Source organism: Brachyhypopomus gauderio, chromosome 9, assembly GCF_052324685.1.
Source record: "Brachyhypopomus gauderio isolate BG-103 chromosome 9, BGAUD_0.2, whole genome shotgun sequence".
Taxonomy (NCBI): Eukaryota; Metazoa; Chordata; class Actinopteri; order Gymnotiformes; family Hypopomidae; genus Brachyhypopomus; species Brachyhypopomus gauderio.
Window position 1 is genome coordinate 25,919,846 of NC_135219.1, and position 17,370 is coordinate 25,937,215.

At 43.3% G+C, this 17,370-nt stretch overlaps 1 protein-coding gene and 1 long non-coding RNA gene across 6 annotated transcripts in view; one reads left to right on the forward strand and one right to left on the reverse strand.

Moving 5' to 3' along the window:
* LOC143523582 (brain-enriched guanylate kinase-associated protein) overlaps positions 1 to 17,370 on the forward strand; it is a 104,194-nt gene that overhangs the window by 22,446 nt on the left and 64,378 nt on the right. The window lies entirely within an intron of this gene.
* LOC143523586 (uncharacterized) overlaps positions 9,479 to 17,370 on the reverse strand; it is a 48,815-nt gene continuing 40,923 nt past the window's right edge. For both annotated transcript variants that reach the window (XR_013133409.1, XR_013133410.1), the window contains exons 3-4: positions 11,520 to 11,797; positions 9,479 to 11,376 (exon numbers count right to left, since the gene is read on the reverse strand). This is a non-coding gene — a long non-coding RNA (uncharacterized LOC143523586). The remainder of the gene's footprint in view (positions 11,377 to 11,519; positions 11,798 to 17,370) is intronic.

The window sequence follows — 17,370 nt, forward strand, 5'->3', positions numbered from 1 at the left end:
ATTTGGCTGTGATGTCAATTGAAAAAGAACTTCTTGACAGCATAAGTCCTGACATTGTTATTGACAGATTTGCCAACCTTAAAGTGAGGCGACACCGCTTAGTTCTTCCAAAATAAGTTGCTTAATTAGTAGTTGTTTCCTTTTTTGTTTTTGTGTGAAGTGAATGGGATGTAAGTGGATGGATCTTTATTCCCCCATTAGGTGTTAAAATCTTCAGTTTGTCCTTCTGACCACTAGAGACCCCCCTGTCCTTGTTCTGTTTATGGCCCTTCCTAATCCACACAGGAAGAGACCATATTTATTTATTTTATTGATTTGTGTGTTTTATTTATTTATTTATTTATTAAGGCATTATTGATATTATTAGCCTTGGGTGATTACAAAGTGTGGGTTTTTTTGTTGTTTTTTTTTTTTGCTCAAGGATGCTTTATTTTAGTGACCATTTTATTTTTTTTCTAACATTTGTTTTTCTTTTCTCCCAAAATCTATCTTCAATATTTGTCTCAGGCTCTCTGTTATCCCTGTGAAGCCACAGTCTTTTGAAATGAAGTCAAGATTGAATGTTGTAGGGGAAACACAACTCAAAGCAAAACTAATACGGCTCCAAAATTTATAAATGTACTAGTTCGCCTCAATTGGTGAGAAAAAATGTGCCTCTGTCATGAGCACTGGGGGCTGGGCACCCCTAAAGACCAGATCCTAAAATCGCCCCTGGTTACAACCAACTTTTTAAAATTTTGCGCGGTGCGTGGAGGAGCAGTGGCAGCACAGTGGAGTGTTGTGGATTGTTGTGGAGTGTTGTGTAGTGTTGTGTACGATAAGCTGAGGCAGCGCAGCCTCCACTGCAGCCCATCTCGGCAACACAATCGCTCTTTCTCGCTGTATGCACGCACGAGAACATTGTTAGTTTTTTTCTATACTGTATTTATGATCGAAGCGTATCTAAATCTATAGGGTTATGCTTAACGACAAAAACTGCTTTACGACGGACTTTTCAGTCTCTAACCCCATCGTTAAGTGGGGACTCACTGTACATTTAACTGAACTAATCAGTTTCTGAACGGTGCCTGTACCATTTCATGTGCGACAGTTTTGGCTTTCAGCAGGTGTTGTGTCGAATTCTGACTCCCCACGTTAATCCACGCATAAAGACGCTACAGATAATATTGTCGATTTATGTTTCTATGCATAAATAAGAGCTAGAACTTAATTATCCATCACAGCAAATGGAATTATCTATGTCCAAAGCCACACTGGCTCAAGGGTTTTAATTATTTTAAATAAAATACACACTAGTATAGTAATAGTATAAGATGGAGTTTTGTTGTGTATTTTGTGTATACTTGTGATCTGTAAAGCCATGTCAAAGACAAATTTCTGTCTTCAGACAGACAATAAAGACTTCTTATTCTTATTCTAGCTATACCGAAGTTCACCTCTGACCACATGACTTCGCAGTATTATGTCTAAATATCTTGTTAGGACAAAACTAGAGTGCTCAAACTAAGTTATAATCACTGTAACTCCCTAATATCATCTGTAGTGTCTATATGTGTGTGCAAACGAAGGGACTCGGAATTTGGCACAACACATGTTGGTTTGAAAAAATGTCTCCATCGTGCCTGCTGGTTGCATGTGCTAAATGATAATGAGCACTTTCCTCTTCGATTAACTTTCTGCTCCGTCTCCTGTTGGGTGAAGAAAAGTCTACAGAAAAACCGCACCTCAATATAAGCCACATGGTTCAAATCGTGAGGAAAAAAGTAGCGGCTAATAGTCTGGAAAATACGGTAATTTGTGGGCAATATGTCCAAATGTAAGCATATCCATGTGTGCTTATGTGACCTCAGATTCATGTGTAGCGGATACACTGGTCATTTATGGATTATGAATGGGGCACCAACCTGTTTGCTCAGGAACCAATATTGTGATAACGGATATAGGTGGAATATGGTTTAATCAGTCTCATTACTGAAGGGTTAAGTGCTGGTTCCGCGCAGTGACCTAATACCATTGAACAAAAGATGTATTTACCACCATGACCAAATTAATGAATAAATTTATCCAATAATAAATCCAAATTTATTAAATGATTGACATTACAATTATAAGGAATATATAAGGAATAAGCATTATAAGGAATAGCATATGGAATGATTTGGCTCAAGAATGAAACTAAACCTATATGTGAATCTACTAACCTAAACCAGAGATGTAATATTAAACAAAGAATATAAAATTAAACAACAACAGCAAATGATCAACAACTGTCAGCGGTCATTGGATTTAAATGGATTACATGGCTACCCTGAGACATTTCTTACTAGCGTAGAACCCAGGAACAGACACAAGGTCTTAAGAAAGAAAATAGAAAAGGAGAAAGAGAAAGTTTGGGCAGGCTAATGGTAACAATAATTGTTAAATCGGATTCTGGGAGAGATAGAAGTTGTGAGGCACAGGTTGGCAACCCCAAAGCAGCAGTTTCCAACGAGTTCGAGTCTCTGAGCCTCTGTGAGCATGGCGAAATTTTCCAAGTCCTTCCAAGTCTACCAGGCTGATTCGAGGCTCCTTGAGCAAGGGTTTTTAACTAACTTATAGTCATAGGGCACTTTCTTGGTCATCATGTCATTGACCATTGGACCTTGATTACTGAATATTCATTACCTCTGCCCGGACAGATGAGAGAGAGAGAAAGAGAGAGGGGGGAGGGGGGGGTCTTTCCAGGTCCAGTTAATGAATGACAAAACACAGATTAGCACAATTTGAGGACAAAGGGAATTCCCTATTCCTAAATAAATTGTCTTACATATTTACATATGCCTAAATAAGTATTAATTTGGTTCTATTAGTCTACACATTGAGCCATTCTTAATTTCCACTTTTGGACAATAAATGACATAATGCACAGACAGGCATGACTGTGAGGTCACATAAGCACACATGAAAATGATTACATTCTGTCACGGTGAGGCGGCCCCCTACCGGCCGCCTCCGTCCACAGCGGCTGTTGTTGTTGTTGTCTGGTGACGTCATGTGCGTCCCTCAGGTGGGCGGAGCCCGTGATCCGTCTCACCTGAGGGTTGTTTGTTTGCCTATATATGTCTTGTCTTTGTACCAGTTGACCGCTGGTCATTATATCCTTAATTTGGAGATAGTGCACGGGTTTTAGGTTTGCACACTTTCTATTAAACCATCCTTTTTCCCTGAGACTTGGCGTGATCGCTTCCTTTTCGTTGCTCACCCCTGCCCGTCACACATTCAATGAGTAACATACAAACTAATACATAGATACAGTGGGGAAAATAAGTATTTAGTCAGTCACCAATTGTGCAAGTTCTCCCACTTAAAAAGATGAGAGAGGCCTGTAATTGACATCATAGGTAGACCTCAACTATGAGAGACAAAATGTGAAAAAAAAATTGAGAAAATCATTTTGTCTGACTTTTAAAGAATTTATTTGCAAATAATGGTGGAAAATAAGTATTTGGTCAATAACAAAAGTTCATCTCAATACTTTGTTGTATATCCTCTGTTGGCAATGACAGAGCTCAAACGTTTTCTGTAAGTACATGTAAACGTTTCATGTAGTACATGGTTCCCAATTCCATGTACAGTTAGGATTTGGAGTTACAAAGATCTGGATTTTAACACAGGACTTCCAAGGTGTTGTAACTTGGATTTAAACCTTGGGCAATCAGATAAGGTTGGAATTTAGAGTTTTATGAGTGTAGGTCCTTCCTGACTGTGGTCCCAGTGTCCTGCAAAAGAAGGTTGATTATGACCAGAACTCTTAGATGGCCTTTCTCACAAGCTCAGGAGATCAGATACGGTCAGAATTCTAAGCTTTGGGAGACGAACACCATTGTGAATATGGATTCATTAGAGCCTGTTGATGGGTGAAGAACCAGTGTGTCACGACCAGACAGAAGAGCAGATACTCGCAGATGATAACACGATTTATTTAAACAGAAGCTTACCCACAACAGGGTCGAGAAACCATACAGAATGAAAAAGAAATCCTGGAAAAGAACAACAGATCACCAAACTGAAGACTGACTATATACGGATCCAAAAACCACAGCGATAGGCACACGGAACACAGAGACGCATGCATCAAAACAAATACTGAGCGATTCGTTCCTACTCGTTCCCACTAGGGAGGGGGACAGGTGCTTCCCATCAGTACGATAGTTGGTCTGAACGCTGGGGGGTCACATGAGCCCCCGCGGGATTCTGGGTACCGAAGTTCCGTCCGTCTAGATTAATCTATATTAAAATTGCTCATATGCATGCTACCTGTAAGGAATGCCACCTGATCTCCACCTGATGCTCATCACCACGCCCCCTGTGCACTATACATATACGCCCTCATTCCACTCCCCAGTCGCGAAGTATTGCCTACACATGCCGCGTACCAAGCCTTTCTATTACCTGTCTGCTCTCCTGTGTTCTGACCCTCGCTTACGTCCCCGACCTTGTCTCCTGCCTAGTCCCTCTGTACCTCCTGACTTCTGCTCCCTCGGTATGACCCTGGACTGTCCTGACCACGCCAAGAAAACGCTGTTACTTATCCTAGTACTCGTGATTCACCTGCCTGTTTCTGTACCAGCGTCTCATTTCAATAAAAGCGGTGTTCTTCCGCATTTGGATCCCTCTCTGCCTGTTCAATACGTTACACTACCCAAGTAATGACTAAAAGTCAGTTTTTGAGATAGGGTTTCTTAATACAGAGGGTGCATTAGACCAGGGGCTCATCTCCTGTTTCCAAAATGCATCAATGACTGCTTGAGAAAGCTGTTCTACTTTGATACTTGAAGAAAAAAAACATGCTCAATAAATGTAGGCTACTCGTGTTCAGCGGTTTATTCAGTTAAACATGAATTTGTAAGCCTACATACTGTACATTAAAAGGGGTTGATAACATGTTTATTCAGCTAAACATGAAATTTGAAATGTAAGCCAACATGTAGTACATTTAACCTCATGGACGTAATTTGGGGGGGACTTTTTCAAAAGCCGGTTTTGGTCCTCTGCAGTTTTACGGGTAAAAAGAAATATTTAAATAGCGACGAATCTAGCGCTAGGACCATGCAGAAAACGACCGCTCCGAGCTCCGCTCCGGTAACACTTTACGTTCCTAAAAATAAATTTTCCATGAAGCAAACCTGGTGACTTCGTGGCTGCATCCATGTAAACACACGAACGATTTGTAATTCACAGGTTTGAAAACTCGTTCTCGCCCCCTACTGTGCAAGTTGAAAGTCATCATAGTTTGCTTACCCATTTTGACCCAGTTCCCAACCCAACTTTAAGAATAGATTAACGGTGATAATTTTTATATCGCCCGATAAGAATATCAAATTAACGAACGCCGTTAACGGCCCACCAGTAATACAAATATATATATTTTCCCACAAAAGCAATGTACACAGTGTACATCCCACCCAACACAAAGTTGCACATACAGTGGTCTACATACAAAACAACAGAAGAATTTACTGTATACAGTTCAGGGGTGGAAAGTAACTAATTACATTTACTCACATTACTGTAATTGAGTACTTTTTATGAGTAATTTGTAATTTTCTGAATAGTTTTTGAAATATGTAATTTTTACTTTTACTTGAGTACATTTTGACCCAAGTAGTTTTACTTCACTACATTTGAACACCCTCACATTACTGAGTAAAAAAATTATTGATGGGATCCTGTTGCATTTTAGTTTGATTTGTGGCATTTTGTGGGCACTTAATTTTGTGTGCATTTTGTTTTTTGAATAATTTGTAATTTAAATTTCTTATCATAGTGTTGTCCGTTGGACAATAGGACTGAAGATTGTTTGCACTTTATGGTACAGGTTGATTACTCAAGTAAATTTTGAGATGGGTAATTTTACTTTTACTCTGAGTAGATTTTAGGCAAAGTAATGATACTTTTACAATTTTTCAGTACTCTTTCCACCTCTGATACAGTTACAGTAAAAAAAAAAAAAAAAAAAACTGTTGCATCCTCTCTTCTGTTTCGGTCTGGCCACAGCACCTCATCCACATCACAAGCAATGTTTTCTCTGGCCAAGTAGCGGGGGAAATATTGCCTAGCATGGCGAATCCAGCCATGAAAAGCATCAACTGCTATATCTCTGAATGCGTCTTCCATAGCTTGGTGAAGGGGTATACGTGTTTGTGAATGTAGGTCATACACTTTCCATCTCCAGGCAGAAAAAAAATCCTCAATGGGATTGAGGAATGGAGAATATGGAGGGAGATAATCAACTGAAAAGCGTGGGTGGGCAGTGAACCAGTTACCAACCAGAGCAGCCCGGTGGAAACTTACATCGTCCCAAACGACAACGTACCTGAGCTGCTCTGGACCGTCTATATCAGGGATGTCAAAGTCAAATACACCGAGGGCCAAAAAACCAAATTTGCTACAAGCCGAGGGCTGGACTGGTTCAGTGTTTATTAAAACATATTGAAATGATTGCACATAACCTATTGAACCAAGACCACAGTTTATTTTTATATGATTTAATGCTTAAAGGAATAAAGCAATATTTTCTTATGGATGTGTCAATAATTTCAAGTGAAAACATTTTTCAACAAGCAAACAGATAAAAACAAACTTCCTTCAAAGAAAACATGTCCTGTACATTAAATGAATAAAGTAATAAAGGTTTGAAAGTGTTGGAATTTAGGCTAAAGTACTTGAAAATGCTTGAAATTGTAACGACTTCGTTTCACAACAAATATCTGTCTGGCTGAACAATTCTCTTGTATTACGTTAACAAATACGAGCCTCTTGTAATTCCAGGACGAAACATGAGAGAACGTGAAGACGTTAAGATTGGGCATTTTAAAAATAAACAACCATTAAATAATGTGAATAAAAAAGCGAATTATTTCGAATCATTTCGACTATATGTATAAATATTTAACTTAATTAAGTTTAACTGGTGCACGCAGTTACAAAATTCGAGAGGTGCACGACCTTGCGAATCGACAGCGCGTGAGGCCCTCGCGCACAGGCGGAGCCACTGCGATTACGTCATTTTCATCGCGCAGACCCTCGCCGCTTGTGTGCGCTGCAGTGACTTCGCGGGCTACCGTTGCATTGTGGGGAATGTAGTGTTTGTGCGTGCAAAACACCATTGGGCGGCTGTGGCCTGTGGGCCGGTTCTAATAGTAATTAAATATCATCCAGGGGGCCATATATAATCAATTCGCGGGCCGGACTTGGCCCGCGGGCCTTGACTTTGACATATGTGGTCTATATGAACCTTGATGCTTGTTTACAAAGCCAAAAATGGAGTGGCCCCTCCCTACATGATGTCCATGGTAAAAAGCCGATCTGTACAGCGAACACTCAGAACCTCAAGCTTGGCTCTACTTGAAACTCCATGCTTAAAGTCTCATTGAAGACAAAGCTCCAGACTATTCTCCGTCCTGGCTCCAAGATGGTGGAATGATCTTCCATTAGCTGCTAGGACTGCAGAGTCTATTGCTATGTTCAAGTGTAGACTGAAGACTCACCTGTTTTTTGAGTTCTTACCAGAGCACTAATTCAGGTGATACCATTTGCCGTTGTTCTTAAATTGTATGTCTGTCTATGGCAGGGTTGGGCAACTTCCATGATTATGAGGGCCAACATTTTTTCAGCACTATTATTGGAGGGCCACATGACCACGCACTTCAAATAATTGGATATGAAAGACACTACAAATTATTCTCAATAAGAACACATTTTAAATGAATTCAGATCTGTATGTTTATTGCACCAACATACATCTGTTTTCTGCATATAAATGCATTAACATGTCCTTAATAAGCAACAAAGACAAAACATTTGCTTAAATAAAAAAGTGCAAAAAGGAATTTGAACTCCTTCATATTGTCACGTTGAGGACCCCGGCCCCTCCCTTTTGGGCGTGTGTCAACGTAGTCCACGTGCTTTGTCTGCGTCAGTGTATATACGTGGGTAGGGTTTTGTTGTGTGATTAATAAGTCTCACCTGTGAATCGTCTCGTGATCACGTGGGGCTACTGTGGTTCGTCTACTTAATGTGCGCTCGCGCAGTGTCCTGTGCTCGTCAATGTCTAAAGTCTACACGTTGCTGTGTGTGTGTGTATCTCTGTTCTTCGTGCGCTATTGCGCAAATACCGTGTATAAGTAAAAGTGACGTATCTGTGAAGGATTGTGTGTCTCGTTCTTCGCCGCGACCCCACCGTCACAGATTGACGAGCCGCAAGAGACACAGAAATGCCAGGATACGCAACCCGGCCAAAGAAGGCACAGCGCCCCAGCAAGCGGCGTCACCGTACCTCTTCCTCCCCTCCACGCAGTCCGGCCACGCCGACTATGGAGCAGCTCCAACAGGACCCGGAGTGCTCCTATATGCTGTGCGCAGCTCGGGAGACCGCCATTCCCTGGCTGGCGGAGGAATACCGCCAGACGGCGGTAAAGGTGTGGCAGGAGCGACACCCCTCGTCTTCCCGGGAGCCCTCGCCCATACGGGTGGGCTTCGCCGAACTCTATGAAGAGGGGAGGACACCAGAGGAGGAGCCTGAGGAGAACCCCTCTCCGCGACACGAGGCTATGCCGACGGTCGAGGAGTTGGAGACCGACCCAGTGTGCGCCCTCCAGCTGTCCACAGCCCAGGGGCTAGTGGAGAGGGACCCCGAGCTGGCGGAGTTCTTCCGCCAGGGCGCGGTGAGGCTGTGGAGGGAGCGACACTCCCCTCCGTCCTGCGCTCCCTCGTCGCCGAAGGTGGACTCCGGGGTTTTCGGAGCGGTCGAGACCTCCCCGGAGAACGAGTTCGGGGCAGGGGACTCCACGGAGGAGGAGCAGGACGAAGAGGAGGATGAGGGCGAAGAACCCGCTCCCTCGGTGTGCGACGCCTCCACCGTAGACTACGGTGGAGAAGAGGAGGAAGCCTACCCTCCGTCTTTATGTGACGCATCCACCGTAGACTACGGTGGGGAGGGAGAGGACTACCCTCCTTCAGAGAGCGAGGACTACGGTGAAGAGGAGGAGGAGGAGCAAGAGGACTACCCTCCATTGGGGTGCTCCACGCCTACCGCCGACTACGGTGAGACGGAGGAGGACTCCTATACGGAGGAAGAGGAGGACAGTCCGCCTGCCTCGGTGAGGTCGGTTAGGACCGTGAAAGGGAGTGCGGAGCGTCGTCCACACTCCGATCGCTCCGGCGAGAGCGCGAAGGACTGCTCCCGGGGTGGCAGCCCGGAGCAGTCCATGGAGTGGAGCCGGGGGACGGAGGACATGGACATCGACGGGGAAACACCAAACGGCCCGCACGGGGCGTCTGTCAGCCGCGCTGCATCAGGCGCGCGAGCCAGCCGCGCTGCATCAGGCGCGCGAGCCAGCCGCGCTGCATCAGGCGCGCGAGCCAGCCGCGCTGCATCAGGCGCGCGAGCCAGCCGCGCTGCATCAGGCGCGCGAGCCAGCCGCGCTGCATCAGGCGCGCGAGCCAGCCGCGCTGCATCAGGCGCACAAGCCCGCCGCGGAGCACCTGGCGCGAACGCCAACCGCGCTGTACCAGGCGGAGACCATGCAGCAAAGGCTGGAGCAGGACAAGTACCCGCAGCGCCTGCAGCACCCGATCTTTCTCCCCTAGTCGCTCTCCTCCTGGCGCGCAGCCTGGCGCCTGTCTCATGTGTGAGTGTGCCAGTGTTCGTATGTCTGCCCGTTTGTGTACCAAACCCCCTTTTCCCGTTTATTCCGATGTATGTCAGTGTGCCTGTGTGTGTATTCGTGTCTGTTCCGTTTAATGTGTCTTCCGTCTTTTCCCCCGTCTTCCCAGGGAGGGTGTTCTAGGCGGTCCGTGGCGGACGCTTCCCCAAGGGCGGTCACCTCCCAGACGCAGGACTGAGCGCGTCGGATCCGCCCATCGTCGTGGGTTCGGGGCACTCGGTCCTGTTGGCACCCCGGGACGGGTAGTGCCCTTGGAGGGGGCGTCTGTCACGTTGAGGACCCCGGCCCCTCCCTTTTGGGCGTGTGTCAACGTAGTCCACGTGCTTTGTCTGCGTCAGTGTATATACGTGGGTAGGGTTTTGTTGTGTGATTAATAAGTCTCACCTGTGAATCGTCTCGTGATCACGTGGGGCTACTGTGGTTCGTCTACTTAATGTGCGCTCGCGCAGTGTCCTGTGCTCGTCAATGTCTAAAGTCTACACGTTGCTGTGTGTGTGTGTATCTCTGTTCTTCGTGCGCTATTGCGCAAATACCGTGTATAAGTAAAAGTGACGTATCTGTGAAGGATTGTGTGTCTCGTTCTTCGCCGCGACCCCACCGTCACACATATCAAAGAAGTGTAACGCGTAGCGCGCTGCGGAGCGAGGAGGCGGACACAAACGCTGAGAAGAGCGAGATTTAATAAGGGGAATTCCATAGGCAATGTCGTTTGTACAGGCACGGGTCAAAACGGGAGAGCCGTCCAAGTGGTCAACAGGACAGGCAGGAGTTGTAACAGGAGAGCCATTCACAACGGAGAAACACAACGGAGACGGAAAATACCAGAACAGCGATGACAGATAATCCACAAAACTGAACAAACCACAAATAACCGACAACGGGCGAAACAGAGATACAAGTACACAGGACTAAACTAGACACAACTGAACACAATGACGACACGGGCGTGGCAGACAGAGGGAAGCCAGGGCAACAGACACGCAGGGCGGGATAACCGGGCAAGGAACAACACTGACACGGGAGAGGGGGGCGTAGCCCTATGTGACAAGAACAAAAAGTCCTGCTCTATCGGTTTTTTTTCTTTTAATTATTAAATTATTATTGATCTATTTGCGGGCTGCACTGAGTGAGGACAATAACCGCCAGTTGCCCATCCCTGGTCTATGGTTATTTGTGCTTCTTGGCAAATGTCTAACTTGCAAAACACTAGGTAATGACATTGACTCCTGTAGTTTAGTACAGTACCACACATTGACTCAATGGTATCTTGAATTCTGGCCTATCCCTACTATTACCTAGGATGAATTCTGTGATCAGATGCAAAGCACTTTGTAAGTCGCTCTGGATAAGAGCGTCTGCTAAATGTCGTAAATGTAAATGTAATGTCTATCTGATCTGGTGGAATGAGTGTTTTGTATAGGGTGTCCAGGCATGTGATTAGATGGGCAGTGTTGTAGGGGCCAAGGGTAGCATGGTGATGGATGACACCGTGGTGGGTAATTGCTGCACACATAGTGATGTTCCCTCCACGCTGGCCAGGGACTTCAACAATGGCACGCTAGCCGATGATATTCCTTCCCCTCCTTCGTCTTTTTGTGAGGTTGAATCCAACCTCATCAGTGAAGATGAATTGGTGCTCCACTGCATCCACCTCTAGGTCAAAGATTCTCTGAAACACACATGACAGTATCAGAAATAGACATGGAGGAGTCACTATTGTGAAGCACAATCATTATGATTACAATACTGAAATATGTATCATTTATACAGTGTTGAGTGTTTACATCAGTTGTGAGATTGTATAGGGCTTACTTGCACATAGTTATATCGCAGTTCTTTGACTCTTTCTGAATTCAAAAGGCAGCCTGTAGACCTGCTTCATCCTCAGATTATTTCTGTGCAAGACACAGTCCAGCGTTGATAATCTGACCCTATCAATATTTTGAAATATCTCGTTGTTTTCTATAATTTTTCTTTGTATTTGCCGTAATGTTATGGCATTATTTTCTAGGACCATGTTGAGGATTTCAGTTTCCTGTTCTGGAGACAAAAGACGTTTCCGTCCACCTTGTGTTGGTAACCTTTAAGTTCTGCAATACAAATAGTTAAATACTGTAAATACTGTGTAGGAATACAAAGTAGGAATACATTTCCCAAATACTTGAAACATACTTTATATTTACAGTCCTACAGAACAGTCCACAGGCAATACTCAATCAATCAATCAAATTTTATTTATATAGCGCTTTTTACAAAAGTTGTTGTCACAAAGCAGCTTTACAAGTGCCGAGTCCTAGCCCCCAGTGAGCAAGCCAAGGGCGACAGTGGCAAGGAAAAACTCCCTAGTTTTTTGCATGAGGAAGAAACCTTGAGAGGAACCAAGACTCAGGGGGGGAACCCATCCTCCTCTGGCCGACACCGGTCACCATGACAACAACAACAATTTAGACAGAAAGAAATAAAGAAAAGGAAAAGATGTAGTATTGTCCATCATGGTGTAGGCTCATCCGGTCAGGCAGTAGGTGGCTGGCACTGGATAACTCGCTTGCCTCTCCTCATCTCATTTTTCCTCGAGCAGGCGGGCAGCCATGTGGAGAAAATAAAACGGAAAATTAGCTCTGTATGAGGACATATACAGGACAGATGAGATTTAACACATTTCTGGAGTGTGGCAGCAACTCCGGCATTAAGTTAAACTATTTCAGCCTAGCTAAAAAGGCAGAACCAGAAGGTAACATAGGCTTGGGGGCATTCTGAGACAATGGCATCCATCCACTGCACTGTCAACAAACTTGAGTGACCACGAGCAGTGACAGGACGACAGCACCAGCGCCCCAGTCTACCATAAAACCCTTCATCTATGAACCCCTGGATCTGTACCTTTATCTAAGGGGGGATGTTAATTATCAAACGCTAAACCAAATAGGTGGGTTTTCAACCTAGACTTAAAGATTGTGACTGTGTCAGAGTCCCGTACGCATTTTGGGAGGTTGTTCCAAAGCTGGGGGGCCTTATAAGAAAAGGCTCTTCCCCCTGCTGTTACTTTATTAATTTGTGGAACTAATAAAAGACCAGCACCCTGTGATCTTAGTTGACGTGGGGGTTCATAGTAGGCAATAAGTTCCTGGAGGTATTCAGGAGCAAGCCCGTGTAGTGCTTTATATGTTAATAATAGAATTTTAAAATCAATACGAAATTTAACTGGGAGCCAATGCAGGGCTGATAGGACTGGTCTAATATGCTGAAATTTTCTAGTTCTGGTCAGAACTCTGGCTGCGGCATTTTGAACTATTTGAAGTTTATTTAGATTCCTATTTGAACCTCCTGACAGTAGTGAATTGCAGTAGTCTAATCTAGAGCTAACAAAGGCGTGCACCAATTTTCTGCATCCTGCATTTCTTAATTTGGCAATGTTGCGGAGATGTAGAAATGCTATCCTAGTAGTATTATCTATGTATTTATCAAATGATAGGTCGGAGTCGAGTATGACGCCTAGGTTTTTGGCTACTGTGCCAGGTGTAATGGGATAGTCTGCAAGATTAAGCATTAAATTTGGAATTTTTTGTCTTGCGGCCTTAGGGCCCAGGAGGAGAACTTCCGTTTTGTCCTCATTTAGTTGGAGGAAGTTTAGAGACATCCAGCATTTAATATCTCTTACACAGGCCTCAATTTTTCCTAAACTGAGTTTGTCATCAGGTTTGGCTGATATGTAAAGCTGAGTGTCATCTGCATAGCAGTGAAAATTGACACCATGTTTGTTTATAACTGTGCCCAATGGTAGCATATATAATGTAAATAATAGTGGTCCTAAGATGGAGCCTTGCGGGACCCCATATTTAACTATTGTACGTTTGGATGAAATATTATTAAGCTCTACAAACTGATAGCGATTTGTTAAGTAAGAATAAAACCATGAAAGGGCTGTGCCAGAGACTCCAACCTAGCGTTCTAACCTTTCTAGCAAGATCCTATGATCAATTGTGTCGAATGCTGCACTAAGATCAAGAAGCACTAACAGTGATACATAGCCTTGATCTGAAGCAAGGAGGAGATCATTTGTTACTTTAACTAATGCTGTTTCAGTACTGTGATGGGGCCTAAAACCAGATTGGAACTTTTCAAATATGTTATTCCTATGCAGATATAGGCATAATTGCTGGACAACAGCTTTTTCTATGATCTTAGATATAAATGGTGTGTTTGAAATGGGTCTATAATTAGATAGCACAGTCGGATCAAGATTTGGTTTCTTGATCAGAGGTTTGATAATTGCTAATTTACATGATTTGGGCATGTGACCTATTGTAATGGATGAGTTAACTATAGTTAGAAGAGGTTCAGTTACAGCTGGTAATACCTCTTTTAATAACTTTGAGGGAACTGAGTCTAGTGTACAGGTAGTACAATTTATGGAAGAAATTATTTTCTCTAATTCTGATTGTGGGAGTGGATGAAAAGCATCAAGTTTTTCTCCCGGTATGTAATTTAAATCAATATCAGCCAAACTGTGACGGGCAGGGTGAGCAACTCAAAAAGGAAGCGATCACGCCAAGTCTCAGGAAAATAGGATGGTTTAATAGAAAGTGTGCAAACCAAAAACCCGTGCATCGTTCCAGATTAAGGAAATAATAACCAGCAGTCAACTGGTACAAAGACAACTACGTGGGGACAAACATCACGTGACCAAAAACAGGACCGCTGCCGCTGTAACCGGGGGCGACCGGTAGGGGGCCCCCCCACAACGTGACACAAACCAGATGACATACCAGTTGTATTGCTAATAAAGGGTTTTATATTTTGTCTAATATTCTCTATTTTATTATCAAAGAAATCTATAAATACATTACTAGTGAGGTTTACTGGAATCTGAGGTTCTGTGCCTGCTTGATTTTTTGTAAGTTTAGAAATAGTATTAAAAAGAAATCTAGGATTGTTTTTATTTTTCTCTATTAGTGAGGCTAGGTATGCTGAGCGTGCTTTAGTGAGTGCCCGTTTGTATTCAATAATGCTATCCTTCCAGGCACTATGGAATACTTCCAATTTAGCGGATCGCCATTTCCGCTCTAATTTACGTGCTATTTGTTTTAAGTTTCTAGTTTGGTCAGTGTACCACGGGGCGAGCTTTTTGGATCTAGCTTTTTTACATTTTAATGGAGCTACTATATCTAGAGCTGATCTACAGGTATTCTCTAAGCAGTCGGTTAGACTATCTAACTCTTCTGGATCGGATGGCGAGTGGGCTAAAGAAGTTAAGTCAGGGAGGGTTTCAATAAACTGTGTTGCTGTTGATGAAATTATCGAGCGCTTTATACACTGCCGAGGAGACGGGCGCGTATTTATGTTAAGATGAATCTCACATTGGACTAAATAGTGATCGGAGATTGCTACGGTTTGCGGAAGTATATTTATATTATCTACGTTGATACCCAGCGTTAAGATTAGATCTAGGGTATGATTTCGATAATGTGTAGGTCCTACTACGTTTTGTTTAATGCCGACAGAGTTCAATACAGAGGTAAAAGCCCTTGTCAGTGGATCCTCCGCATTATCAAAGTGTATGTTAAAGTCTCCTACTATTATTAATTTGTCACTACATAGGCCTACTGCTAAATTTGCTGCAAAATCGGTGAAATCGTTTAAGAAATCTGAGTAAGGCCCTGGTGGTCTGTATACATTAGTTAGGGAAAATGTACTTTTATTTTCAGATGGACTAATTACAATAGACTGCATGTCAAATGAGTTTGAGATATCTAAGTACTTCTGATGAATTTCTAAACAATCACGATAGATTATACATATTCCTCCTCCTCTGTCTGACAATCTAGGTCTATGTATATAACTATATCCCACAGGAGTGGCTTCGTTTAGTGTTAAATAATCACCAGATTGAATCCACGTTTCAGTCAGACACAGAATATCAATTTTCTGGTCTGTTATAAGTTCATTCATAAAAACTGCTTTCGAGTTGAGCGATCGAATATTGATTAATCCAATTTTTAGATCGGTCATATAGGTTGTAATAATTTGATGTGAAGTCTGAATATTAGTTAAAAACTTAGGACGGACTATTTTCTTATGATTTAGTTTAACCCGGGGCACAGACACAGTCTCAATCCTATGGGATCTTGGTGACACCTCTAGGCAGCTCGCAGACAGGTTTAGCCCGTTAGTCTGCGGCCTGGTTGCGACTCTGGTTAGTCAGCAGCTCCTAGTACTACTCTGCCCACTAACTAACAGACTACTGGCTGTACTCATTGAGTACTGTATTGATATGCAGTACTGCAGTTTCCTACTGAGAGTTGATTTCTTACCTGTTCTCATTACGGAAAGTCCGGATGATGGATGCTACAGTGTACATACTCAAATTTGGCTGTACTGTGCCCAGCCTCCCTCATTGTTAGACCATGGTGGACCACATGGTCAACCAAAGTGGCTCGGATCTCATCAGAGATTGCGGTCCTTGGCCTTCCTCGTCCTCGTCCTCCCCATCCTCCTCCTCTTACTCTCACTCCTCTGGCTCTGCCTCTGTTTCCACTGTTGGCACCCATTGCTCCAAAACAGAAGATCTCACCTTTTGCCATTTTATGCTAAAGCTCTGATTGCTGATTGTAAACATGTGTGACAAGTGTTTGCTGATGTGATGAGTCAGTGTGCATAGTAGGACAATTAATTTTAGAATTTTGAATAACAGTGTGTTCCTTGTGAAAACAAGAGAAATTATGAAAATTATGCCAAATGCAGAAAATTGTGTGTAGTGTTTTGAAAAAAGTGTGTTTTAGAACTGCAATTTGAGTGTAAAGCAGGAATTGTGCTTGTAGTTTAGTAGAATTGGTTCAGGGGGTTGGTGCAATAGTTACATGTTGTGGTCATTGTGTCTCAATTACCAGTATTAGTGTGTAAACAATTGAGAAAAACTGTAAGTCAATTTAATTTTCTTTTTTTAGTTAAATTAAAGTTAATTCTGTTTGGCTGACAGGCATTGATGTTAGTTTAGCTTTGAATAATCCTTGGCAAAGTAACCAACGAAACCAGATTTTGACTGCTCACCCGCCATCTGTGACTCTGACGTCACTGCTAAGTCTTCGCCATTGGGCAGTCTCAGAGAGGCCGGCTCCACAAGATCTTAGCCACTGCGGGTTGTGCACACGCCCCTATAACAGGCCAGAAATCCACGCTCTATACGTCACATAAATAAATCTGCCTTCACGATCTACTGGGACCTTCCACAGACATGTCCTCCCTGCACAAAAGTAAGATGCTCATCATTTATGCACTGCTTTGGGGTTGCCAGTCTAATCTTTTGCCTCCAATTACTCCTATCCCTCCCTAATGTCCGGTTTTAATATAATGGGGACTGTTCATTAGCCTCTGTCGGGATTCTTGCTCACTTTCTAACTTCTTTCTGAGACTTCGATTCCCTCCCTGGGTCCTACACTAGTTAGAGATGTCTTATGTTAGCTATAAGTTCCATTCATAATCAAATGTTCGTCAATAGTTGTTTATTATTCTATTGTTGTTTACATTTCCATCCGTTATTGTTTAATTTTCTATCCTTTGTTTAGATTAGTAGATTTACATATAGGTTTAGTTCCATTCCTGAGCCAATTCATCCCACATGTTATTCCTTATAATGCATCAATTGTGATGTTAACCATTAAATAAA